This window comes from Aegilops tauschii, chromosome 1, assembly GCF_002575655.3.
Source record: "Aegilops tauschii subsp. strangulata cultivar AL8/78 chromosome 1, Aet v6.0, whole genome shotgun sequence".
Classification (NCBI taxonomy): domain Eukaryota; kingdom Viridiplantae; phylum Streptophyta; class Magnoliopsida; order Poales; family Poaceae; genus Aegilops; species Aegilops tauschii.
In genome coordinates, this window is record NC_053035.3 from 52,179,222 (window position 1) to 52,205,257 (window position 26,036).

At 46.5% G+C, this 26,036-nt stretch overlaps 1 long non-coding RNA gene across 1 annotated transcript; it reads left to right on the plus strand.

Moving 5' to 3' along the window:
* The first annotated feature begins 235 nt into the window (after positions 1–235).
* On the plus strand, positions 236–24,902 carry LOC141041485 (uncharacterized). The gene is made up of 5 exons (XR_012201614.1): positions 236–351; positions 1,299–2,979; positions 22,944–23,156; positions 23,665–24,017; positions 24,213–24,902. It is a non-coding gene; the product is annotated as an uncharacterized lncRNA (long non-coding RNA).
* Positions 24,903–26,036: the final 1,134 nt, after the last annotated feature.

Consider the following 26,036-nt stretch of genomic DNA (forward strand, 5'->3'; position numbering starts at 1 on the left):
CTAGAATAATTCTCTTTTTCTGGTTAGTCTGTAAAGCCTTAAATTACTTTTCTTTCCCTTAATTTTTTTAAATCTTTTATTTCCCTAATAATAAAGCGACTATCGCTTGTGCCCGCTAACTCACCGTCGTGGCATTTTTGCAAAAAAAATCCATGTGGTTTCCTATAGTTGAACCCGCGGTCCCTACGTAAGTGGCTAACCTGAGAAAACGTTTCAGTTTTACAAAGAAGACCCTGTAGTTTGTTATATTAAACCCGCAGTCCATATGTTTGGTTTTATTAATCAGGGTCGGGTCAACGCGGTGGCACGGCGGCACGATGCAGAACGGCGGCGGCGGCTGGATCTTGCAGGGCAGGGCCGACCCATAGGCCAGGCAAAAGGGGCAACCGCCCCGGGCCCCAAGAGGAGAGGGGCCCAACTAAAACTTACATTAGTAAGATCTATTCAAGTATACATTACATCTGAAAGATTATTAAATTGATAAAATAGAGCCTCAATTTGCAGAAGCATAAGTTCACACCACATACTGATAAGTTATACCACGCTTAGGGAAACCAATCTGACTGGCAGAGTTGAGTTCAAATACATTAGTCTCTCTTTACGATGCATGTCTTAGTATCATAATGAAAATTATGATATCTGAATTTCAATGTTTAAACCAATACATAATTTTTAATTCGATAAACGTGTAGGCATCTCATTTGCACCAAACCAAACCAAGTGAATCTGGACGAGCATGTTAGGTAGTTGAATCACGTGTAAAAGTATAATTAACAACATTTTTGGTTCTTCGAATAACTAAACCTAACATGCAAGCCACATTTTTTATGCCCTAGAAGTTTCCATGAATATGACTGCCTAATATACACTAGAAATCGCTATAAAAATATTTGTTAGTGTGTCTATAATTTATAAATCTCTATCATAATATTCAATATAATATTAAAAGATATATGAACACACGCATGTATATGCAAATGTGCATACACTACATCATTTATGCAGTATTAGAAAAATAAATATGAAAGATTGTCTTGGCAATAAAGAAAAGTTTTGGTACATCATAAATTTTTCATTTTGTAAAACTAAAATTTTCAATTATATACATTACAGATGCGTACCAATTAATAATATAAATGTTATTTGAAAACTTTTTATGTGGCTAAGTAATAAAAAATACTAATTACAACTGTAATATGGTACACTTAGTTTAAAATAAGTATAAAAATTTAATATGAAAGAAATTATTTTGCATCGCCCCGGGGGCCCAAAAATACATTGGACCGGCTCTGTTACAGGGGCCGGATCAGTGTAGGTAGGGGCTGGGGAGGCGGATCAGGAGGTGGGCGGCGTGGCGGAGATTGCCGGTGACGACGAGGAGGGCCGGAGCGCGGCTTCCCGGGTGGGTTCATGGCATCCACGACTATTGGGCAGAGAGGAGACAAGGAGGCGAGGGAGAGAAGAAGGGACAAAGGAAGAGCGGTGCGGCGACCTAGGCAGGAGCTCGTCGGAGCCGGGCGATGGCGGACGGGCACGGGAGACGGAGGGATCCCGTGCGGCGGCGCGAAATCCTTGCTAGTGGCGTCGACGGCTGGGCGTGCGACGGCGCGGAGCCCTCCCGTTGCTACGGCGTCCGGTGCAGTGCCCTAAGGGCGCAGATGCTGCTGCTACACCAGCACCACCACCCCAAGGTCAGCCTCCTCCACCTCGTTCTGTAGCGCAACTCCTGTCTCGCACCATGCTGCCTTACTTCTGCCCCTTTGGATTGGAGAGCATGTGCTCTCAGCTCTGCTGGGCCAGCTGTGCTCTGTTGCGTGCGAGCAAGGGAGAAGAGCGAGCTTGCTGATTCTTCTTACCTGCAACTCCAACACGAAAGCCAGCAAATCGACTCTTGATAGCAGAACACAAACAATACAAGTAAACAGAATTCTAAGACAGCCAAGGTGGATATGGTAGCAGCGGAAGTAATTGTTGATTTAAGTGTAACAACATTGTGTGCTATTCTATCCTGGTCTTGCTTTTCTTCTTGGATAACTTCTCTAAACTCCCAATAGATTTCTTGGGTTGGCGTGGTTGTTAGTACTAGTTAATACAAACCCTATATAGCTATGGCTATATATGAATTTTGTTACTTGAAATGTTCAATACAAGTGTTGACTTGAAAAACTAAAATCGTGTGTAAGGAATCATGTAACCATATTGGATGAAGGTGACCCATAAATTCATTCAGTTAATTGAATTCTTTTTGCCTTCTGCTCAAGATAGGTACCCAAGCTCTAATAATTTCAGTGGCAACTACATCCAAACTTTGTCACATCTTTCTATTTAAAAATTGTGATTATATCATTTGTCATCTGAAAACCAGACTCATGTATACATTATGGGACATAATGTCCAGGAAATAATCACCAGGTACAGACATCACTCTTGACCTACATTGTACAACATTGCATAATTTTCTATTTTTCTTGAGGTACCGCTCAGTACTTTTTTATCGCACACATAGATAGAACAAAGGCCACAAGAGCTGATTTGGTACACCTTGCTGCATGCGCTCTCACTTGATTAAGATATTCAAAGTGTGAGCTTTTGAAATTTCCAAAAATAAGTCAGATTCTCATTATTAACCTATGTGCACATGCCAATATTTTCTGACTCTGGCAGATTGTGTTTGATAATAATTTGATGAACCACCATGTCGCCCTTCCGCCTGGTTCCATGGGAAAGTAATTTACAAAGCTCCAGTTGGTCAATACAGCCGAGATGTTTTGTTTTGAACAGGCAGCCTACAGGTTGACATTTGTTTTAGTTCCATGTTTTCTAGCATTGCTTAACTTTATTTGAAAAGGTGTTGTAGTTATGTATGCAGGATACAGTACTAGAGGTGTATGTAGGATACAGTAGTGGAGTTGGAATTTCAGGGCATCCAAAAAGAATTTACTATGCTTGTAATGCCCACGATGCGGCTATATCTCCCACGTGTCGAGGCACGACTTAGAGGCATAACCGCATAGTGGTTTTGTCGCAAGAAGGGTCATCTTCACACAATCCCATGTAATGAACAAGAATGGGATAAAGAGTTGGTTTACAATCGCCACTTCACACAATACATAAATATAATTCATACATCATCCAAAATACACACATAGACCGACTACGGCCAAGATCCAAATAAAAATAAGATAACCCCAAATGCTAGACCCCCGATCGTCCCAACTGGGCTCCACTACTGATCATCAGGAAAAGACACATAGTAACGACCACGTTCCTCATCGAACTCCCACTTGAGATCGATCCCATCATCTGCACTGGCATCGTCGGCACCTGCAACTGTTTAGGTAGAATCTGTGAGTCACGAGGACTCAGCAATCTCACACCCGCGAGATCAAGACTATTTAAGCTTATAGAAAAAGGTGGTGTACTGAGGTGGAGCTGCAGCGGCAATAAGCATATATGGTGGCTAACATACGCAAAGAGAGCGAGAAGAGAAGCAACGGAACGGTCGTCAACTAGTAGTGACCAAGAAGTGATCCTGAACTCCTACTTGCGTCATTCATAACTCAAACCGTGTTCGCTTCCCGGATACCGCCGAGAAGAGACCATCACGGCTACACACACAGTTGATGTACTTTAATTGGGTCAAGTGACAAGTTCTCTACAACCGGACATTAACAAATTTCCATCTGCCTCATAACCGCGGGCACGGCTTTCGAAAGATAATACCCTGCAGGGGTGTCCCAACTTAGCCCATCATAAGCTCTCACGGTCAACGAAGGATAAACCTTCTCCCGGAAAGACCCGATCAGTCTCGGAATCCCGGTTTACAAGACATTTCGACAATGGTAAAACAAGACCAGCAAAGCCGCCCGATGTGCCGACAAATCCCAATAGGAGCTGGACATGTCTCGTTCTCAGGGCAACACCGGATGAGACATCCTACGAGTAAAACCAGACCTCGAGTTTCCAAGAGGGGGCCCTGCAGTCTACTCAGTTCGGACCAACACCCGAAGGAGCACTGGCCCGGGGGGGTTAAAATAAGATGAGCCTCGGGCTCGCGAAACCCGGGGGAAAGGCTTAGGTGGCAAATGGTAAAACCAAGATTGGGCCTTGCTGGAGGAGTTTTATTCAAGGCGAACTGTCAAGGGGGTCCCATAAATCACCCAACCGCGTAAGGAACGCAAACTCAAGGAACATAATACCGGTAAGACAGAAACTAAGGCGGCAAGAGTGGAACGAAACACCAGGCAAAAGGCCGAGCCTTCCACCCTTTAACAAATATATAGATGCATTAATTAAATAAGTGATATTGTGATATCCCAACATATCCATGTTCCAACATGGAACAAACTTCAACTTCACCTGCAACTAGCAACGCTATAAGAAGGGCTGAGCAAAAGCGGTAACTTAGCCAAACAACGGTTTGCTAGGAAAGGATGGTTAGAGGCTGACATGGCAATATGGGAGGCATGATATAGCAAGTGATAGGTAGCGCAACATGGCAATAGAGCGAACAACTAGCAAAGCAAAGATAGAAGTGATTTCGAGGGGTGGTCATCTTGCCTACAAGGTTCTCAGAGTTGTCGAAAGCTTGATCCTCGTAAGCGTACTCAACAGGTTCCTCGTTCACAAACTCATCTCCCGGCTCTACCCAAGACAAGAACACAAGCAACGGAACCATAATCAATCACGAGAAATGCACAAGCAACATGGTGCAAAACATGTATGATATGCGAGATATGATATGCGATGCATATGCGTGCTCCGTAAGGAAAAATGATGAACAAGGCAGTATTTGGCAAACCAAGCATCCCACTGGAAAGATGAGATGATTTTGGTCGAAATCGATATAAAGATCACCGGAAACGGATGCACGGTTTGCAAATGGCAAGCAAAACAAGAATGACACGAATCTGCGATTAACAGCATGATAGCACTTAGAATGAAACAAGTAATAATGCTACAGCATTCCAACATAGCAACAAAGCATATGGAAGAAATATACAGGAGATGCTTGACAAAAGATGAACACTGAGCTACGGCTAGATCACAACATAACAAGCTCAAACAAGCATGGCAAAAGTGAAAACGATAACAGGTTCACAGACTTGGTGAAATTACTGGACATGGCAGAAAACAGTATCAGGTAGCAATGTTTAGAGCACGAAATCAACATGTTACAGGAGCTTAACATGGCAAAACAAGGCATGGCAGTGCTCTACTAAATGACAAAAGTCCCTTACTGACCATAACCCAAAAAGGAGCAGAAGATATGATGGCAAGCATGTAAGCATAGCAAGTTTCGTTATCAGGTTTCAGACTTAGCAGAAAACAGAGCATGACAGAAATAATAATATAAGGGCATCTTGGTGAGCTTGATGCGCTCACTAAAGCATACCTACAGCAAGATGGCTTGTTTATGAAGCTATCCATGGCAATAACACAAGCATAGCCTGTATGGATCAACTACAATAAGCTTGGCAAAATTGCATATCATGTTAAGAATCTGCCAGAAATATTTTATAGTAAAAGTAGAGCACGATTGAGTCATGCTATGGCACTCCATAATTGCAAAAAAGGGCAGTAATGGATGAGCTACAACTATAGCTACAAAACATCCTTACTGAACATCTTCAAAATATGCATGGATCTCTCTGTAGCATCAAGTTTACATGGCAACAAAATAACAGCAGACAAAGACTTAGAGAAATCACCAAGTCCCTGAAATCAGAAACATTACGGGGCCTAGTTTGCATGCTTGTGCTAGTCACCACAGAGATCACAAAAATACATGGCATACACCACTGGAAAGATGGCATGGCATACAACAAAACACATGTAGAGCTCATGCCCATAAGATACACATATTAAATGATACAAAAATGACAAATCTCCAAGTTCTGATAAGAACCAGCAGATAACAGCAACTAGCCCTCTTCCAACAGAGATTTGGGCATCAAGATGACCTCTAATGAACATGGTGCAACTGAACAAACTGTAGAGCATCACGAGGCGAACAATTTGACATATTACACGCACGAAACGGAGCTATGTACAGAGAGTTATGCAATGACGAACAAGTGCATGTATTGTGAAAGATCAATGACTTGGAGAAAATTAGGGTTCGGGAAAATCAACCTACGGGCTCACCAGATCGGATCGAGGCCAGCTTGGGTTCCGACGGGGCGGCGGCCGGAGCTGCGGGAGGAGGAGGCCGGCGGCCGGCGACGGGAGAGGAAGGAGAGGAGGCCGGCGGGGTGGACGGCGACGCGGGGCCCGGCGAGAGGCGCGGCGGCGGACGACGGCGAGGCGGGCAGGCGTCGGCGACGGCGCACGGCGGCGGCACGGCGAGGCGGCACGGCGAGGCGGCGAGGCGGCGGTGGCGGCGCGGGCAGGCGCGGGCACGGGAGGCGGGCGGCGGCGGGCGCGCGGGCTGGGGAGGGCCCCGAACGGGCCGGCGGGCCGCGGCGGCACGGGGCGACCGGGCGCTGACGTGGCGGGCGCTGGTTCACCGGGCGCGGCGGCGGGGAGATGTCCGGAGGGCGCCGGACACGTCCGGCGGCGACGGGGGAAGTTAGGGTTTCGGGGACTGCGAATGTTTTTCGGGAGGGTCACATATAAATAGGTAGAGGGAGCTAGGAGAGTCCAAATGAGGTGCGGTTTTCGCCCACACAATCGTGATCGAACGACCTACAGCATGGAAGAGAGTTTGGTGGGTTTTGGGCTGGTTTTTGAGGGGTTTTTGCTGCAACACAAAAATGGACATTGCGGATGCCCGATTAACCGTTGGAGTACCAAACGACGTCCAAATGGAACGAAACTTGACCGGTGGTCTACCGGTGGTATACCAAGGCCACTTGACAATCTCGGTCCATTCTGAGAAAGTTTGACACCCGCTCACGAAAGAAAACAAGAGGGGTGCGTCGGAGGAGATAGGAGCGCCGGATTGCAAAACGGACAACGGGGAAAATGCTCGGATGCATGAGACGAACACGTATGCAAATGCAATGCACATGATGACATGATATGAAATGCATGACAAGAACAAAATGAAAAACGAAAAACAAAACCCGACCACGGAGGGAATATCATAACGCATAGCCGAAAATGGCAAGAGTTGGAGTTACAAATATGGAAAGTTACATCCGGGGTGTTACAACACTCCACCACTACGAAAGGATCTCGTCCCGAGATCTAGGACTGGAAGAACTCCGGATATTCGGAACGGAGATGGTCCTCGCGTTCCCAGGTGGCTTCCCGGTCGGAATGGTGCGACCACTTCACTTTCAGGAATTTGATTGACTTGTTGCGAGTCTTACGCTCAGTTTCTTCAAGAATAGCAACGGGGTGCTCATGATAAGACAGATCTTCTTGGAGGTCAATCTCTTCGAAGTTGATAGTGCGCTCAGGTGTCTTGAAGCACTTGCGGAGCTGTGACACATGGAACACATCGTGCACGTTCGCGAAGTTGGAAGGAAGCTCAAGTTGATAGGCGAGGTCGCCTCTTTTGCCAATGATCTTGAAAGGACCCATGTATCTAGGGGAAAGCTTCCCTTTGATACCGAAGCGACGAGTGCCTTTCATTGGAGAGACGCAGAGGTAGACATGGTCTGCGATCTCGAAAGCCACATCACGGTGCTTACTATCATAGTAACTCTTCTGGCGCGATTGCGCGGCTTTGAGATTATCACGGATGACTTTACACATTTCTTCAGCTTCAGTGATTAAGTCATTGCCAAGAAGTTGGCGTTCACTAGTCTCTGACCAATTGAGAGGAGTACGGCACTTTCTGCCATAGAGAATCTCGAATGGGGCCTTGCCCGAACTCGCTTGGAAACTGTTGTTGTAGGAGAATTCAGCATATGGAAGACAATCTTCCCATTTCATGCCAAAGGAAATGACACAAGCCCTGAGCATATCTTCAAGAATTTGATTGACTCGCTCGACTTGGCCACTAGTTTGAGGATGGAAAGTTGTGCTGAAGCGAATGTTTGTGCCCATGGCCTTCTGGATGAAGTCCCAGAACTTAGAGGTGAAGATGCTTCCACGATCTGAAGAAATCAATTGTGGAATGCCGTGCAAGGAGACAATCCTGGATGTGTATAGCTCTGCCAACTGAGCTGTTGTGATGGATTCTTTGATTGGAAGGAAATGAGCCACTTTAGAAAGCTTGTCGATGACAACGAAGATAGCATCATTTCCACGCTTGGACTTTGGGAAACCAGTCACGAAGTCCATTTTGATATGATCAAACTTCCACTATGGGATAGCAAGAGGTTGGAGGATACCAGCTAGTCGTTGGTGTTCTGCTTTCACTCTTCGACAGACATTACATTCATTCACGAATTGAGCGATTTCTCGCTTCATTCGAGTCCACCAATACGACTTCTTGAGGTCATGATACATCTTCGTACTTCCAGGATGAATGGAAAGAAGAGAATTGTGTGCCTCGTTCATAATGACTTTCCTTAGATCACCTTTAGGAACCACAATCCGGTCCTCGAAGAACAAAGTGTCTGTGTCATCAATGCGATATCACTTGTATTTGGAAAGACCCTTGTCGATACCATGTTTCACCTTCTTCACCATGGCATCAAGAAGTTGTGCCTCACGAATTTGACCTTCCAAAGTAGGAGAGACTATGAGGTTGGCAAGAAAGCCTTGAGGAACAACTTGGAGATTCAGCTTGCGGAAAGCTTCACAAAGATCCGGTTGGAATGGCTTGAGGATTAAGCTGTTGCAATAAGCCTTCCTGCTCAAAGCATCTGCAATGACATTGGCCTTGCCTGGAGTATATTCAATACTCGGATTGTACTCTTGAATCATTTCGACCCATCGAGTCTGCCTGAGGTTGAGGTTGGGCTGAGTGAGGATGTACTTGAGACTCTTGTGATCGGTGAAAATGTCCACTTGTCTTCCCAACAAGAGATGTCTCCACGTTATTAATGCATGGACAACTGCCGCCAACTCAAGATCGTGAGTGGGGTAGTTCTTCTCATTGGGCTTCAACTGACGAGAGGTATAGGCCACAACTTTCTTCTCTTGCATTAACACAGCACCGAGACCTTGGAGAGAAGCATCACAGAAAACTTCAAATGGCTTGGATTCATCAGGAGGAGTTAAGACAGGAGCTGTGACAAGTTTCTCTTTGAGAGTGTTGAAAGCAACGTCACACTCAGGAGACCAGACATACTTCACATGCTTCTGGAGGAGGTTGGAAAGAGGCTTTGCAATATTGGAGAAATTCTCAACGAATCTTTGGCAATAGCTTTGCAAGACCAAGAAAACTGCGGAGCTGCTTGATATTCTGAGGAGGTTCCCAATTCACAATTGCGGACACCTTCTCGGGGTTAACAGCGATGCCCTTGGCAGAGATGATGTGACCAAGGAAAAGAACTTCATCAAGCCAAAACTCACACTTTGAGAACTTCGCACAGAATTGATACTCTCTGAGCTTGTCGAGCACCAATCGCAAATGTTTGGCATGATCCTTCTTATTCTTGGAGAAGACCAAGATATCATCGAGATACACCAGGACGAATTCATTGGTATAGGGGTTGAAGATGAAATTCATCATCCGAGAGAATACTGGAGGAGCATTGACAAGGCCGAAAGACATGACAGTATATTCATAAGAACCAAAGCTTGTTCTGAATGTTGTCTTGGGAATATCTTCTTCACGAATGTGAATCTGATGATAACCCATAAGAAGGTCAAGCTTGGAGAATACTTTAGCACCTTTAAGTTGCTCGAATAACTCATTGATGTTGGGAAGTGGATACTTGTTCTTGATTGTCTTCTTGTTCAATGGACGGTAGTCGACACAAAGTCGGTCCGTGCCATCCTTCTTCTTGACAAAAAGAACACCACAACCCCATGGAGATGAACTCGGTCTGATCAAACCCAGACGCTCTTGTTCATCGAGATGTTTCTTCAATTCCTTCAGCTCGTTGGGTCCAAGCTTGTATGGACACTTGCAAACGGGTTCAGTGCCAGGCTCTAGTTCGATAACGAACTCAACAGGCCGATGAGGAGGCATACCCGGAAGCTCTTCTGGAAAGACATCTTGGTACTCACAAACGACTGGAATTTGAGAGATGGCATTCAATTCGCCCTTCTCATTGAGAGAAAAAAACCTAATGGTTTCATCACGAGCGGCATAAATTATCACATCCTCAGAAGAGTGTGTCAATTGAATTTCCCTGGCAGCACAATCAAGTTGAGCCTTGTGCTTAGAAAGTCAGTCCATCCCGAGAATAAGATCAATATCCGAGTCACCAAGAACAACTGGAGAAGACAGAAATTTATAGTCGCCCATCTTGATGGAAACATCGGGAGCAACCAAACTAGAAGTCAAAAGCTTTCCCGGAGAAACAACTTGCATAACTTTGGATAAAATCTCTGTGTCAACATTGTGCTTCGATGCAAATGGGTATGACAAGAAAGAATGCGATGCACCAGTATCAAATAAGACTTTTGCAGGAATATCATTAACTGAGAGATTACCCATTATCACATCAGTAGATTCCTCCGCTTTAGCTGCATTCATCATGTTCACCTTTGCAAACTTTGGATTATGCTTGACCACTGCATTGCTGGAAGATCTGACAAGAGGAGGAGGAGCCAGACGCCTTTGGTTGAAGCACTTGTTAGCATAGTGACCTTTCTGCTGACACTTGTTGCAAGTCACCTCTGAGAGTGGACGGTGATAAGGAGCATTGGACTTTGGAGCTTGATTCTGAGACTTGTTCTGATAGCCAGAGTTGGAAGAGTTGGAAGAACCATGGCCACCTTTGTTCTTCTGCTGATAAGGCTGACGAAACGGAGGAGGAGGCAACCAGAACTTCTGTTGCTTAGCTGCCACAAGTGAGGAAGAAGAAGACTGAACTGCGTCCCTGACTCTCTTCTTAGAAGCCTCACACTTGAGCTGAGCAACCTCTTGCTTCAGTGCCATGTTATAGAATTGAACAAACTGAGTAGGCTCAACAAGAACGAGAGCTAACTGCAGATCCTCTCTAAGGCCACCTCTGAAGTGATAAATCATGCTCTTTTCATTAGGAACGTCTTGTTTAGCGAAGCGAGCAAGTTTCTGAAACTGGATGTTGTATTGATACACAGACATGTTGCCTTGCTTGAGATTGCAGAACTCCTCACGCTTGCTCTCAACAACACTTTGTGGAATGTGGTGCGCTTTGAAATCCCGACAGAAGTCAGTCCAAATGATCACACGACCTCCTCTGGAATCTTTGTATTGCTGAAACCAATCAGCAGCTTGGTCCTTGAGCTGAAAAGAAGCGAACTTGACATAGTCCTCAGGCCTGACATTGCTACATTCAAAATGCTTGTTGATGTCCACGAGCCAATCATCGGCATCCGTGGCCTCGGCATAGTAGCTGAAAGACTTGGGCTGAGTTGCGAGGAACTGGTTGAGGGTAGCGAAGTGAGGCTGATTGTTGCCTTGACCTTGATTGCCTTGCCCTTGGGTGCGTTCTTGCAAGAGTTGCAGAATCATCTGAGCATTGGCGTTGGTGGCTGCCATGATAGCTTGCCATGCCTCCGGAGGCGGAGGTGGTGGCGGAGGGTTCGCCTGACTCCCTTCATTGCGATCCGGATTCTGACGCGTTGGCGGAGCCATCCTGAAGAGGGTGACATCCATTAGCATCTTGATAGACAAATAGATAAGTAGAATCAACGGATAGAAATTGCAACATATAGTCTTCACAAAAAACATTCGAACGAAGATGAACGAATGAATTCCATAGTAAATCATCACACTTCCATAAGTTGAGAAGCCACTTGAAAAAGATATGGAATCAACATATGACTTCGAAGCAACTCGAATACCACAATACAAAACAAACAAAGTATTGGCTTGCAGAGTAAGCCAGAACAAACATATGATAGAGATTTCGTCCGAAGTTTTCGTGGTGGGGCCCACACGGGCTCGATCGTACAGCACCATCATGTACAAGGCTGTGCACATGACATACGAAGCGTCCCCGAGTCGGCATAGCCAAGGACTCTTTAAGACACTATGAGACCACTATAAAACCAACCGTGTACAGGTGGACCACTAGACGTCGAACCCCAATCCCATATCTTGCGTTTTTCGGAAAGATATCCTAAGTGTCGTGGAATTGTCACGGCAGATGTCCTTGAGCTAGGACTTAGTCGTGGAGCCATCGCAGCTAGGAAGCTTGAAGGGGTTATGCGGGACAAGGAACGCGAGGGGTATACTGGTTCGGCCCCTTACGGTGAAGGTAAAAGCTTACGTCCAGTTTGAGGTGGTATTGATTAGGGTTACGATCACCAGGGAGCTAAACAGCTATGCCCGGCTCTCGATGAGATTGTTGTCGCCCCTAAATCGCTGTCGGGTCGTCCCTTTATATAGGGAGGCTGACGCCCAGCAGCCCTTAGAGTCCCGGCCGGCTCATAAGAGTGTCCGGCTCGGACTCTCAACTATACTTGCCTTACACTACAAGTTCTACCATAATAATGATGGTAACTACGGGCCTTAAGCCATATCCGGTCTCAGCCCATCTTTGGCCCATCGTCTTGAAACTTGGCTCCGGGCTTCTGGCAACGACCGTACGAGTAACCCGGCCCCTCCTGGCGGGTGACTCTAAGGTCTATATCCTCAACATTAGGCCCCAGATTGATTTGAGCCGGCTCATGTCAGTCTTCGACTCTTCTGACAGAAAAAATCTCCGGCTTACCATTCATGTGAAGGCCATAACCCGGAGTGACGTCATCCTCTGGACTCCGGATAATCCGCCATGACGTCATCCTCCATTAAGTCCATTTTTTACTCCGCCAGATCCGCAACGGATCTTTGCTTTTACTGTCATTCCGAAAATCGAGGCGTCGTGGGGGGAGATAACCACGCCGTGGTCTCCTTGAATCTCGCGCCCACTTATGACCTGGCCTTATAAATAGGCCGGCCCGACGGGCTCTTCTCACGCTCTCTTCTTCCTCCTCGCGCCGCTGCCTTTCTCACTGAGCTCGCACTCCCCCGCCGTCGTCTCGCCTCCGGTCTTCGTCAACCTCGGCCGCTGCATCACCCTGACTCGGACCAGATAAACGGCGGCGACTTCCGCTCTTCTCCAACTCCGGTGAGTCTCTTCTGCCCTGCTAGAACAGATCTGCGGTAGGGTTCAAAATAGTTCGTCCGTGTTCTTCGCCATTGTCCGCAAGCTTCAGTAGTTCTCGTAGTTGCCGCTCTTGTTTGATCTTAGATCTGTATAGACTTGGTGCAGTAGTTGTTTAGTACTCATTTTACCTGCAAAACACACTTCTTTCCACTGGATAAGACCTCCTTCGAGCTCGAGAACTCCCCTGCGTCCGCATTTTAGGTCTAGAAAATTTTCTTTCGACCGACCATTTTGATCCGAAAAAGTTACGGCAATATGTGAAACCTGTTTTACCACACTTAGTAAAAACTGCAACCATTGAATCTTGGCGGCTTACGATTCCGGGTTACAGAAACCACGCGCTGCCGAATCCTCCGGCTTAACTGTAGTAAGGCCGTAGATAACCAACTTAATCTGAATGCCCCTGCGGATTAAATAACCCACTGTACCTGAGTATATATCATTAGTCCCCTTCATAAGCCGCCATCTTAGTTTGAACTGTAGATCTCCGGCTTACAATTAACCCGGACATTTTTCCTCTTTATCATAGACCACCAACTTTCACCATGCCTCCCAAGGCTCCCATCACTTGCAACTGGATGAGGTCCAACGTCACCAACGAGACCCTAGCCAATTTTTTTAAGTCCGGATATTTGCCTAAGAAGGAAATCATGTCCTACCGTGCCCCTGACCCGTCGGAAGAAAGACCACAGCCAAGGGACGGGGAGGTAGTGATCTTCGCAGATCATATGAGCCGGGGCTTCGCACCGCCCGGCTCAAAGTTTTTCAGGGACGTGCTCAACTTCTTCGACCTGCGGCCTCAAGATATAGGACCCAACTCCGTATCCAACATCTGCAATTTCCAAGTCTTTTGTGAAGTGTACCTTGGAGAAGAGCCTAGTCTGCTGCTCTTGAGAGAGCTGTTTTACTTAAACCGCCAGAATGAGTGCGCCAACGGGCCAAGTCTGGAGTTAGGCGGTATCTCCATCCAGCGGCGTAGGGACTGTCTTTTCCCTTACGTAGAGCCGCCGAGCCACCCCAAGGACTGGAATATGACTTGGTTCTACTGCCAAGATACGTCCCCGGCTGATGAAAACCCGCTGCCCGGCTTTCGCCCAACACGTCTAGAGCCGACTCACCCGCTGTCGGACAAGCTGACTCCAGCGGAGCGCCAGCCTCTGCTTCCTACTATAAACAAAATCAAGGCCCTCCTGGGCAACGGTCTGAATGGAATCGACCTGGTCCGGGTCTGGATCTCATGGCGGGTGATCCCATGGAGCCGCCGCCCCGGCTTAATGTGTGAGTGCACCGGGCGAAAGGATGACCCTCAGAGGCACAGTCGCAATGATCTTCCAGAAGACGTTGCAGAGGAGGAGACCAAGGCTCTTCTAAACGAGAGCCTGGCAGACTGTGGAAGGACCGGGTTAGCCCCCTTCTGCAAGACCAACCCAGCCCCAGCGGTAAGCCGCTGACTTTAATGTTTTATCTCCTTCTGCACATAACCTGCACCTGAACCGTTTTGAGAATTCATCATTGTATTTTTCAGGCTGATGATAAGTTCTGGCGGGTCAAATATGACCATGAGGCGGCCAAGAAGGCCAGGAAGGCGAAGAAAGCCGCCAAGAAAGCCGCCCCTCGCCAAAAAGGAAGCAGGCCTACTGCTTCGGAGCTGATGCAATTAAGCGACAGCTCCGAGTCAGAGGTAACCCCCAAGCCTTTAAATTCTTGCTGCATTTGTTGTTTGTTGCTGTCCGCCTTATCAACACTTGCTCATTGACTGGATGACACCGGCGCCAGTAACCCGGTGGTTGAAGAGGTAATGTCACTTTCCTCTGACTCGGAGCCCTTGCCACAGCTGAAAGTCCGAAGGGTAACCCGGAAAGTAAGCTTTTCACATCCTTTAGCTTACCAAGACCCTCAATTTATTTTGAAGCGACAGGTTCATGAAAGCCGGCGTCACACCCGGACCAACAAGGACACCGATCTCTCCGCCGGGTTATCCGACGCAACAAGGAAGCGTCGGACTGAGGTTTTTTCTCACTTGTACCCTTTTCACCCGTTGGCGGGTGTTATCCGTCAGCCACTTAATTCTTCTGACTCTAATTATCAGGAGACCTCCCCTTCTTCGGGCAACTCTATGCAGTCGAGTCTTCCGACTTTCAAGACCGCGCCCGGGTAATGACAGCCATCTCACATTATACTTGTCTGTACTTATTCTCTTTATGCTGAATGTTTCTGTCCTTTCAGCGCCCAGGCAAAGCTCACCAAAAGAGCGAAGAAGACCAGGTCAGCCGGAGTGCCGGACTTACCTGAACCGGAGGTGACGGCTCAAGAGCCGCTAGCTGCCTCCGCCCCGAAGCCACCACTCCAATGGACACGGCCCCTGAAGCCACTGCCCCGACTACCAAGGCAACGACCGAAGCTTCGGTTAACCCGGAGGCCTCCGCCTCAGCTCCACCAGCAGACGACCCGGACATGGTAATCACCCGGACGGAGTTTGTTGAGCCGGGGAGACCGACCGTGTTGGCCAAGTGCTCCGCGAAGGGGGAGTTGCTGCAGCCCCACCGGGTGAACCTGGACCTCTCCGACTACACCAACTTGAGCATTGGAGAGCTCATCTCTGGCTACATCAGCCAGGTGCACAAGAGCTGGGACACGGAGGTCGCCATGGTAAACCAGATCCAACAAAAATCAGAGGTATCCTTCTGTTGTCTTCTTATTTACTGCACAGTTACCTTTGCCATGCTAGCCCCCAAGTCGACGACTTAGGCCTGAATATGTTGTAGACTTAGGATCCGGCTTACTCAATTGAGCCGGCTGTATGTAGATAGATACATTCAATATGCATTAGCCCCCAAGTGCCAAGTGTCTTTGCTTGGAAAGTGCTTGGGACTTACATAGTAACTGCTCATAACCTGGAAATTTATACAGGCTGTGGGCAAGAAGCTAGAGGCGGACCTTGCGGATCTCAAGAGCCGGCTGAAGATGCAGGAGATGGAGACCCGGAAGGCAAACGCCAAGTTTGTATCCAGCATCGCCACTCAAGAAAAGTTGAAGACCGAGTTTGATGCTGAGAGAAAAGCCTGGGCCGAAGAGAAGGCCGCACTGGTGACCCGGGCGGAACAGGCGGAGAAGGCTCTCTCTGAGAAGACCGCCGAGCTCTCCGGCCTGAAGCGCCAGGTTTCCCCAATGGTGGCCACCATCTTCGGTAAGTCGCCTCACCGACTTTCATCAATGTCAGAAAGTTTATATCTCAGTATTCATCCTTGCCGCCGGCTTATCTGATTCTGTTAAACAGGTCCCAGAAGTGCCAACCTTAACCAGAGTGTGGTCACCAAGCTAAAGGCCGTGTACACCCTGGTGGAACAGCTCTACACCGGGTCACAGCGTGCCTTAGCTGTGGTGGCCCTATCCAACGAGGTGCCAACTCATCTGGCCGAAGTCCTGCACCGGCTCGCCGTTCTGCCTCAGCGGATCCAAGAGCTGCGACGGGCTTCCGCGAGAGCCGGAGCAATCGCCGCGCTGAGCCGGGCCAAGGCATTCCTGCCGGAGCTAGACCCGGCAAACATCGCCCTAGGTTATCCAAGCCTGAAGGAAGACGGTTCAACTTTCGATCAGAAGGACTTCGCGGCGTGTGTGAAGGCTGTACGCCCGGTGGCCACCCTCATCGGGAACGACACAGATCTGACCAAGTACCAGCCGGGTTATGACGCGGAGAATCAGAGGATTCCAACCCCTCGCTATGAAGCCCTCAACCTGATCCCGCCGCCTCGTCAGCACACCTTCGCCCCGGAGATTGACCCGGCCGGGTTAATTGACGAAGAAGCCCAATTCGAAGCTCTCAGCGACATCGACTGGAAGTCATCAACCTTCGAGGTCTTGGGATCAGCCGGAGGAGAAGATAGGAATGAGCCGGGGACTTCAACTCAGCGGGCATCGTAACTCGGCTGTCGGTTTACCAAACAATGCTCCACCCTTGTTAGATTTGATGAATTTTGTAATAAATTAGGTGCAACAGTCTATCTCTGTCGTGCCATCGTGCACGTATTGAATACCAAGGTCTTTTGAAGTTGTCTCTTTAATGTTTCTCTGGGTCATAATCATCCCTTTGTTTTTCTCAACCTCAAAGAGGCACCTTTAAGTATCCTGCATAGAAAGGCAAATCACAAGTCTCAAGGCGGCTTACTGCCCTGAGAATCAGGTGTTTGAGATAGATCACCGGAATATGAATCAAAAAAGACTGGTCCTTAATTATACCCTTAACATAGCCGTAATAACACACTTGACGGCCTGTAGTTATACTTCCGGTTTAGATAACCCGGGTAGCACGGTTGGTACTTCAACTCTAATTTACTTGCCTTGATGACACCCATGATGCTCAACTAACACTTGTAAACCAAAGTTAAGCCGGCAAAGTGAAACCCGGCCATGCACACCTTGTCATAGTCAGAGTAAACTTGTGATAAAGCAGAAGAACTTAGGGGCTTCCGGTTCGAATACGACCAGAGACCCGGCCCAAAGGGGTTAAGCCAAGATTCGGATACGATCATATAGCCCCCAGTGGGTGTGGCGATGCCAATCAAGAGGGTACCGACAACTATGTTCTCTTTGGTTCGAATACGACCCATGTTTGAACAGGAAGCCCCCAAGTGATTTTTTAAAATTGTTTAATGACGCTGATTCGAATACGATCCACGTCGGTTCTCAGAGGGGTTAAACTATGATTCAAATATGACCAAAGGTAACCTCCCAATGAGCTTGGCACTTTGCCAATCAAATGGGTATCGACAGCTATGTTCTCTTTGGTTCGAATACGACCCATGTTTGAACAGGAAGCCCCCAAGTGACTTTACTGCTTACGGCTAAATTCGAATACGATCATAAGCCGGATCCTCCTTTAAGTCATCATGTAATCTTGTAATAAAAACAACACGTGCATATTTGGAGGAGAAAAAAGGACAGAGGTCCTGCTTTATTGCTTATCATAATATATACATGGCTGAGATAAATATGTACACCACGAGAGCCGGTAGCTCAAGTGTAGTAAGGCTACTTGAATTCCCACTTATAAACTCCCGAAACTTTCTGGTTATGCAATCTGGTGTTGGGGATACAGGGGACACAAAATATATCACCCAAACTAACAATCCCTAGATCCAGCTGTATCCATCCGTCAACACATAACCAAGAAACCTTCGGAAATCGTTTACCTCAACCTTCGAAAAGCATCCGTTATACAAGTTATGGCAATACTCCCGAACTCCCGCCCCAGTACTGGGTGGCGTCGAGGTGATCTCACCAACAACTGCATAAAAGAGATTTCGATGTCGGCGAAACACAGCTATTCCAGAACTGCAACGATAACACCTCGGAGCTCAACTCCCCGGGACACTGCCACAACCCCTAAATGACAGGAGGCACCAAGAACAATGTTCTCGTCACAAAACCATCGGAACGATTCCAAGATACCCACGTGATCCTAAAATTTTTTTTAGTGAAATTTGAGGAGATAATAGTCAAAACTTCTACGTCAGGAGACCTCACCAGAGCGACGAAGGGACTGAGGAGTAAAAAGAATCCTACTCTCCGATATATATAATCCTAAGACTCAAAACATTTTTGTTCTAGACTCAACAATGCCAGCGATTCGATCAAGCAAGGGGCTCCTAAGTCGGGGATGGCTCTGATTACCAACTTGTAACGCCCACGATGCGGCTATATCTCCCACGTGTCGAGGCACGACTTAGAGGCATAACCTCATAGTGGTTTTGTCGCAAGAAGGGTCATCTTCACACAATCCCATGTAATGAACAAGAACGGGATAAAGAGTTGGCTTACAATCGCCACTTCACACAATACATAAATATAATTAATACATCATCCAAAATACACACATAGACCGACTACGGCCAAGATCCAAATGAAAATAAGATAACCCCAAATGCTAGATCCCCGATCGTCCCAACTGGGCTCCACTACTGATCATCAGGAAAAGACACATAGTAACGACCACGTTCCTCATCAAACTCCCACTTGAGATCGATCCCATCATCTGCACTGGCATCGTCGGCACCTGCAACTGTTTAGGTAGAATCTGTGACTCACGAGCACTCAGCAATCTCACACCCGCGAGATCAAGACTATTTAATCTTATAGGAAAAGGTGGTGTACTGAGGTGGAGCTGCAGCAGCAATAAGCATATATGGTGGCTAACATACGCAAAGAGAGCGAGAAGAGAAGCAACGGAACGGTCGTCAACTAGTAGTGACCAAGAAGTGATCCTGAACTCCTACTTGCGTCATTCATAACTCAAACCGTGTTCGCTTCCCGGACTCCGCCGAGAAGAGACCATCACGACTACACACACAGTTGATGTATTTTAATTGGGTCAAGTGACAAGTTCTCTACAACCGGACATTAACAAATTCCCATCTGCCTCATAACCGCGGGCACGGCTTTCGAAAGATAATACCCTGCAGGGGTGTCCCAACTTAGCCCATCATAAGCTCTCACGGTCAACGAAGGATAAACCTTCTCCCGGAAAGACCCGATCAGTCTCGGAATCCCGGTTTACAAGACATTTCGACAATGGTAAAACAAGACCAGCAAAGCCGCCCGATGTGCCGACAAATCCCGATAGGAGCTGCACATATCTCGTTCTCAGGGCAACACCGGATGAGACATCCTACGAGTAAAACCAGACCTCGAGTTTCCAAGAGGGGGCCCCGCAGTCTACTCAGTTCGGACCAACAACCGAAGGAGCACTGGCCCGGGGGGGTTAAAATAAGATGACCCTCGGGCTCGCGAAAACCCGGGGGAAAGGCTTAGGTGGCAAATGGTAAAACCAAGGTTGGGCCTTGCTGAAGGAGTTTTATTCAAGGCGAACTGTCAAGGGGATCCCATAAATCACCCAACCGCGTAAGGAACGCAAACTCAAGGAACATAATACCGGTAAGACAGAAACTAAGGCGGCAAGAGTGGAACGAAACACCAGGCAAAAGGCCGAGCCTTCCACCCTTTACCAAATATATAGATGCATTAATTAAATCAGAGATATTGTGATATCCCAACATATCCATGTTCCAACATGGAACAAACTTCAACTTCACCTGCAACTAGCAACGCTATAAGAAGGGCTGAGCGAAAGCGGTAACTTAGCCAAACAACGGTTTGCTAGGAAAGGATGGTTAGACTGACATGGCAATATGGGAGGCATGATATAGCAAGTGATAGGTAGCGCAACATGGCAATAGAGCGAACAACTAGCAAAGCAAAGATAGAAGTGATTTCGAGGGGTGGTCATCTTGCCTGCAAGGTTCTCAGAGTTGTCGAAAGCTTGATCCTCGTAAGCGTACTCAACAGGTTCCTCGTTCATGAACTCGTCTCCCGGCTCTACCCAAGACAAGAACACAAGCAACGAAACCACAATCAATCACGAGAAATGCACAAGCAACATGGTGCAAAACATGTATGATATGCGAGATATGATATGCGATGCATATGCGTGCTCCGGAAGGAAAAATGAAGAACAAGGCAGTAACTTGGCAAACCAAGCATGCCACTGGAAAGATGAGATGATTTCGGTCGAAATCGATATAAAGATCACCGGAAACGGATGCACGGTTTGCAAATGGCAAGCAAAACAAGAATGACACGAATCTGCGATTAACAGCACGATAGCACTTAGAATGCAACAAGTAACAATGCTACAGCACTCCAACATAGCAACAAAGCATATGGCAGAAGTCTACAGGAGATGCTTGACAAAAGATGAACACTGAGTTACGGCTAGATCACAACATAACAAGCTCAAACAAGCATGGCAAAACTGCAAAAGATAACAGGTTCACAGACTGTGAAATTACTGTTCATGGCAGAAAACAGCATCAGGTAGCAATGTTCAGAGCACGAAATCAACATGCTACAGGAGCTTAACATGGCAAAACAAGGCATGGCAGTGCTCTACTAAATGCATATGACAAAAGTCGCTTACTGACCGTAAGCCAAAAAGGACTAGAAGATATGATGGCAAGCATGTAAACATAGCAAGTTTCGTTATCAGGTTCCAGACTTGGCAGAAAACAGAGCATGGCAGAAATAATAATATGAGGGCATCTTGGTGAGCTTGATGCACTCACTACAGAGCAATGCATGACAAAAAAAGCATACCTACAGCAAGATGGCATGTTTATGAAGCTATCCATGGCAAGAACACAAGCATAGCATGTATGGATCAACTACAATAAGCTTGGGAAAATTGCATATCATGTTAAGAATCTGCCAGAAATATTTTATAGCAAAATTAGAGCAAGATTGAGTCATGCTATGGCACTCCATAATTGCAAACAAGGGCAGGAATGGATCAATTACAACGCTGGCTACAAAACATCTTTACTGAACATCTCCAAAATATGCATGGATCTCTCTGTAGCATCAAGTTTACAAGGCAACAAAATAACAGCAGACAAAGACATGCTTGTGCTAGTCACCACAGAGATCACAAAAATACATGGCATATACCACTGGAAAGATGGCATGGCATATAACAAAACACATGTAGAGCTCATTCCCATAAGATGCACAGATTAAATGATACAAAGATGACAAATCTCCAAGTTCTGATAAGAACCAGCAGATAACAGCAACTAGCCCTCTTCCAACAGAGATTTGGGCATCAAGATCACCTCTAATGAATATGGTGCAATTGAACAAAATGTAGAGCATCACGAGGCGAACAATTTGACATAGTACATGTGCGAAACGGAGCTATATACAGAGAGTTATGCAATGACGAACAAGTGCATATATTGTGAAAGATCAATGACTTCGAGAAAATTAGGGTTCAGGAAAATCAACCTACGGGCTCACCAGATCGGATCGAGGCCAGCTAGGGTTCCGATGGGGCGGCGGCCGGAGCTGCGGGAGGAGGAGGCCAGCGACGGGAGAGGAAGGAGAGGAGGCCGGCGGGGTGGACGGCGACGCGGGGCCCGGCGGGAGGCGTGGCGGCGGACGACGGCGACGCGGGCAGGCGGCGGCGACGGCGCACGGCGGCGGCACGGCGAGGCGGCGAGGCGGCGGCGGCGGCGCGGGCAGGCGGTGGCGCGGGCAGGCGCGGGCACGGGAGGCGGGCGGCGGCGGGCGCGCGGGCCGGGGAGGGCCCGAACGGGCCGGCGGGCCGCGGCGGTGCGGGGCGACCGGGCGCTGACGTGGCGGGCGCTGGTTCGCTGGGCGCGGCGGCGGGGAAATGTCCGGAGGGCGCCAGACACATCTGGCGGCGGCGGGGGAAGTTAGGGCTTCGGGGACTGCGAATGTTTTTCGGGAGGGTTCACATATAAATAGGTAGAGGGAGTTAGGAGAGTCCAAATAAGGTGCGGTTTTTGCCCATACGATCGTGATCGAACGACCTACAGCATGAAAGAGAGTTTGGTGGGTTTTGAGCTGGTTTTTGAGGGGGTTTTGCTGCAACACACAAATGGACATTACGGATGCCCGGTTAACCGTTGGAGTACCAAACGACCTCCAAATGGAACGAAACTTGACCGGTGGTCTACCGGTGGTATACCAAGGCCACTTGACAAGCCTCGGTCCATTCCGAGAAAGTTTGACACCCGCTCACGAAAGAAAACAAGAGGGGTGCGCCGGAGGAGATAGGAGCGCCGGATTGCAAAACGGACAACGGGGAAAATGCTCGGATGCATGAGACGAACACGTATGCAAATGCAATGCACATGATGACATGATATGAAATGCATGACAAGAACAAAATGCAAAACGAAAAACAAAACCCGACCACGGAGGGAATATCATAACGCATAGCCGAAAATGGCAAGAGTTGGAGTTACAAATATGGAAAGTTACATCCGGGGTGTTACAATGCTTCGGGCAAGAAAGTTAATTTGTTTGACCTTTGTAAGGACTACATTACTAGCTTAATGCATGGAACTTATTGAGCTGCATACATGGCATGTCCGTACATAGAGACCTGCTGCATCAAAGCTCGGTGCGGATACACCTCTTCTTACAGGACAGGTTGTGTACAACTTATGTTGAGCTTAAATTTCCATAATAAAACGTGTGTTTTTATTTATCATTGTTTCTCCTCCTACAAAACCAAACATTTTCAGATGTTGTTTTTTCATTTCCTTCCGACGCTATTAAATCTCAGTCTTACCTATGTTGAAATGGTTCCAGTGTGTGTGTGATGCATTGCTTCCCTTAGTTTTCGGAGGAACATGGTGCTATTCCTGGTGATTTTGGTTATGGAAAAGCTGACATTAGTCAGGAACTTTCTAAGGTCATCACTTTATTGCTCCGTTCTCATCATACCGTCTCTACACTGTCTACTGAGTTTAAAAATCCATGCTGTACTCTAATTCTGAAGCTTTGGTTTATGTGGGATGTGGCTGAAAGAGGAAATGAGATAGCCGATGTTTAATGGATTTCCCCCAATCGACAATGACATTTCCTCACATGATGTGAAGAGTGGAGCCGCTTAAAGTAAATGGCGAGCTCACCATGGTCGCCTTTCTTACTACAGATTGGGAGCCGCCGACCACGACCCTATGACCCATGGTGTGTAGATGATACACTGGTGAGGCATTCAAGGGACAAACAGGAGCTCACGATTTTCAGGGATGAGGAGGAGCTTGCAATTTCCAGGCTCGGCCTGCCCGACCTGCCGACGCATGTGGAAGACTAGGAGTCTGGTGTTTTCTCTGCAGCGAAGCACAAATGTCCCCGGGTGCAACTCACGGGATCTTTTGCTTTTACACACTTCATTTTGTAATTTTAGTGTTTGACTAATAGTACATCTGTTGGAACAAGTGCAAAGGCAACATCATCTTCCAGCAAAATATTTCCCCTGCGTTGAGCGCTTCAGAGATGCACTAGGTGGGTAAAACATCGACAGTTTTGAGAACGTCAAGCAATATTTACTACTATTATGTTGTATTAACAAATTTAGTATCAATTTGAATGATATAAGGAAAGTAAACAGAGATGCTGATGAGCTTAATTAATTCAAAAAATTGTTCTTGATTTTTATTTCTAGAAGAAATATTTGATTCATTGTTATGAATTTTCCAGGAGAGAGCAGGTTCTGGTGGACAAAGAGGTGATAAGCGATGAACTCTTCCAGTATAAATGTTGATGGTCCTAATTCCTTTATAATTTATTTCTTGATCACTTTATGTTACAAAACATCTCTGTGACTTTTCGTGTTCTGTGATAATATATTTGATTATAGCCACAGACTATGCAAAATGATTATTTATGTTCCTAATTTATCTTCACCTTTCATGGTGGTAGGGAAACATCGCCGTTAGTTCGCACGAGCTAGGACTTCACAAAATTTGTCAATAGCATTGATCAGGATATAATTTTTCTTATTCCTTTCTATTTTTAGACAAGAAAGAACCATAGAGAATCTCAATCCTTATACTGTAGCAGTACCTGCAGTAGAGCAAGCCGTTGTCACAAATTTAACAGAAGATGGAAAAGAATGGTTGCTTTTGTTGCAGGTTACTCCAAGAAGTGATTGTCAAACTAGATGTTGTATATTATCCATCCATCATCTGGATGCTTGTGTGTCCTGCGACAAATCTGAGCTTAATCAGGATAATCTGATTAGTGTATCACAAGTCTGCTTTTTCTAATTGTACCAATTCTGTACTTATTTTAGCGTTTTACATAATGTGTTGATTTTTCAGAACAAAAAGAAGTGAATCCATAAAACCTGATTTTGCTATATTATTTAGTTCAAAATGACTTTGTAAATCCCAGTTTCTCCAGTATTGCAACTCTGCGTCAAATTGTCCAATTAAACTGATATTTCTATTTGGACAACTATAATTTGTAATATCATGATTTTCCTTTCTAGAAACCAGTTCAACTAGGCTAGGGCTATGTCTATTAGTCCTCCTCCAGTATTTGTTGAAATGAGATAACACATGTTTCTTCAAGTGTCTACACACTACATGTAGTAAGTTTCTTATAGAAGTAGTGAAACCTGGATACCAATTTATTGGAACATTATATTTCTTATAGAAGTAGTCAAACAAGGATATCAATTTACTGGAACCATCAAGAGGGCGACACTCCTGGAGGGTGTATATTCTCGCTCTTATGCCTATTTGAAATAGCTTGTAGGTCTGTACTTTGCCACCCATATGGTAGTACTCAACTGTTGCAAGGATGGAGCAGGAAAGTGTGCTAAACCTTCTAATATGGATACTACACTTTTATGAGCCACGGGCCACTATTGTTTATCATATGGATTGTAGATGTAGTGGTAATGTACCACCTTTTTTTTTGCTATTCCCTGTAAGAGGCAGTGAAAAAATAGAATAAAAAGGTTCATTAGAGAAATAATAGAATTGGCGATTGAATATCCAATGTCTATGATTTTATATCTATGTGGGAGATTGACGTATGATTACGTGCAAAGTATACAAGTGAAAAACATTATTATTTATTTAGATGAGCTATTACCAGAATTTTTTGTCACAGATGGAGGGATCCCAAATCTTTATTATCATTATCGGAAACATGACTCTAGGCCCTAAAGGAACAAGAAAAATACATAACAAGTCCCTCAACTTTTACAGAAAAGAGCTCAAACTGAGAAAAAAACATGATCGTGTCCTTGCGTCTCGCTTTTTCCGGGGATGAGCCACTTAGGACAATGAAGTTGTTGTGGGTAGGCCATACATAGTCCCGAATAGTAGAAACACAAGGCCGCCTTACAGCCCGAAGAGTCATCGGAGACGAGGCCAAATGTTGGGCACAAGCTGGGCCAAATTTTCTTACCCCGTTGCAACGCACGGGCCTTTTTGCTAGTAATACTAAAAGGGGCTTCTGCCCGTCCGCCGTCGTCGTTGATTCTTTTTTAGAAAAACTTTTAATCCGGCA